We start from the raw sequence: 592 nt of genomic DNA, 5'->3' as shown, positions 1-592 counted from the left end.
TGTCTCCGATGGTGACATATCCAGGGGTGACATACCCGGCTCTTCCTTTGCCATATCCGGGAGTGATATACCCGGTTCTTCCTTTTTCCATATTCTGGAGTGATATACCCGGTTCGGTTCTTCCTTTTTCATATCCGGGAGTGATATACTCGGTTCTTCTTATTCGGGATAGAGTATCCCCGGAATGTAATAATTTGGAATAAGAATTACCTTATGCTCACAACCAATCGAAACCAAATTTGGAATTTAAACCAGAATAGCCTATTTCTAAGCAAAAATAGGCATATAAACTTGAACCAGGATAGCCTATTCTTCAACTAGAATAGGAATATAAACTTTAACCAGAATAGCATAGTCCTAAGCAAAAATAGGAATATAAACTTGAACGAAGATAACCTATTCCTAAACCAAAATAGGAATATAAACTTAAATCAGGATAACCTATTCTTAAATCAGAACAGGAATATAAACTGAATAAGAAAAACTTGTTGTCAAATGCCAATTTTCTTCTCCAAATTCCTCCAACGTACAGCCTTCACGTGCTATTATATTTTCTTTGTTCTTTTCTTTTTTTCTTCTTTTCTCTTTCTTT

The sequence above is a fragment of the Corylus avellana genome, chromosome ca5, assembly GCF_901000735.1.
Source record: "Corylus avellana chromosome ca5, CavTom2PMs-1.0".
Taxonomy (NCBI): Eukaryota; Viridiplantae; Streptophyta; class Magnoliopsida; order Fagales; family Betulaceae; genus Corylus; species Corylus avellana.
The sequence above is the reverse complement of the archived record's forward strand: the minus strand, read 5'-3'. Positions refer to the sequence as shown.